This window comes from Mustela lutreola, chromosome 2 (genome assembly GCF_030435805.1).
Source record: "Mustela lutreola isolate mMusLut2 chromosome 2, mMusLut2.pri, whole genome shotgun sequence".
In the NCBI taxonomy this organism is placed as follows: domain Eukaryota; kingdom Metazoa; phylum Chordata; class Mammalia; order Carnivora; family Mustelidae; genus Mustela; species Mustela lutreola.
The window spans coordinates 11,216,624-11,218,558 of record NC_081291.1 but is presented as its reverse complement, the minus strand read 5'-3'; the positions used below and the strand labels follow the sequence as shown (position 1 = coordinate 11,218,558).

Sequence of the window (1,935 nt, the reverse complement as noted above, 5' to 3'; positions counted from 1 at the left end):
GAGATATCACAAAGCTTAATAAAATAAGTTACATCAAGCAGATAGAGTCAATTATCAAATGGTTTCACTTATTTGTGGAGCATAACACATAGCATAGAGGACATGGTGAGTTAGAGAGGAGAAGGGAGTTGGGAGGAATTGGAAGGGGAGGTGAACCATGAGAGACTATGGACTCTGAAAAACAATCTGAGGGTTTTGAAGGGGTGGGGGGTGGGAGCCCGGGATACCAGGTAGTGGGTACTATTGAGGGCACGGATTGCATGGAGCACTGGGTGTGGTGCAAAAATAATGAACACTCTTATGCGGAAAATAAAAAACAATAAAATAAGTGACATATACTGTATGAGAAATCAAATCACAAACAAAGAAAGTCTACCAAATAAATAAGGAAACAAGCTCTACTTCCACCCTCATGATAAAAATTCACAACTTCTGACTCAAAGGTTTTGGGCCCAGGAATTTCTTTAGCCCCAAGATGTTTCACCCTTTTAGAGCTGCCATCCCAGAGAATCTGATCAGAGCCCTCTTTATGTCTTTGTTCCTCAGGCTGTAGATGAAGGGGTTCAGCATGGGTGTGACCACTGTGTACATCACTGAGGCTACTGCACTAGAATGGGAGCTCTGGGTAGCAGCAGAACTAAGGTACACTCCTAGGCTTGTACAGTAAAATAAGGAAACAACTGAGAGGTGAGATGTACAGGTGGAAAATGCTTTATACTTGCCCTGAGCTGATGAAATTCCACTTATTGAGGAAACTATCTTACCATAAGAGTAAAGGATCCCAGCCAGGGGAGCACCACCCAGCAACATAGCTGAAAAATACATCACCATATTATTGAGAAAGGTGTCAGAACATGCAAGTTGGATCATCTGATTGAGTTCACAGAAAAAGTGGGGGATTTCCACCTCTATGCAGAAGGACAACTGCAGTAGCATTAAGGTTTCTAACAAGGAATGCAGGAAACTTATCCCCCAAGTCACTAGAACTAGTAGTCCACAGAGCCAGGGGTTCATGATGACCAAGTATTGGAGGGGGTGACAGATGGCCACAAAGCGGTCATAAGCCATTACAGTCAGGAGAAAGACATCTAATCCTGAAAAGAATATGAAAAAAAAACATCTGGCTGAGGCAGCCTTCGTAAGTAATCACTTTGCTCTGTGTCTGGATGTTCCTCAGCATCTTGGGGATGGTGGTGGAGGTGAAACAGGTGTCTGCAAAGGACAGGTTCACCAGGAAGAAGTACATGGGGGTGTGGAGGTGGGAGTCAGAGCTTACAGCCAGGATGAGCAGCAGGTTTCCAAACAGAGTGATCAGGTACATGGAGAGGAAAAGCCCAAATATGAGGGGCTGCAGTTCTGGGTCCTCTGAAAATCCAAGAAGAAGAAATTTTGACATTCCTGTATTGTTTCCTGGATCCATTGTTGGAGCTGACTACCACTACAGGGGAAATAACAAAATTAATTTTCACAGAATTGAGCATTGCTTACATTGTGGAAAAGCTACAAATTATATTTTCCAGTAAGGGAATTAATTTCAATATTTTGTGAATGGATCTGGGTCCCTTGAGAGGAACCTCAGTTCCTCTCTGATTAAGAATTTCCATCCAAACATAAGATTGCCCTGTTCCCCAACAGGTCAGGTATTATAAAATTTTAATAAGAAATTATATCACACAGCTTAGTAAATCTAGAATGTTGAAACTGTTTGAAAAATTCCTAGTCATCAAGTAGAGGGTGCAGAATAGCAATAGTCCCTATAATTCAAGGATGGGGATATGATAGAAGCAAATGTAAAGACTAATTAATCATGAGACGGGGACAGATGCCATGAAAACAAAAACAAAAACAAAAACAGAAGCAGTTTAAAGGAGACAATGGGTGGGGTGTTATGGTGGGTGTTCAGGCAAGACTGGCTAAGAAGGTAACATTTGAATA

At 41.9% G+C, this 1,935-nt stretch overlaps 1 pseudogene; it reads right to left on the bottom strand.

Annotated features, from left to right (window-relative positions):
- Positions 1-480: 480 nt before the first annotated feature.
- Positions 481-1,420, bottom strand: LOC131823118 (olfactory receptor-like protein OLF4; annotated as a pseudogene).
- Positions 1,421-1,935: the final 515 nt, after the last annotated feature.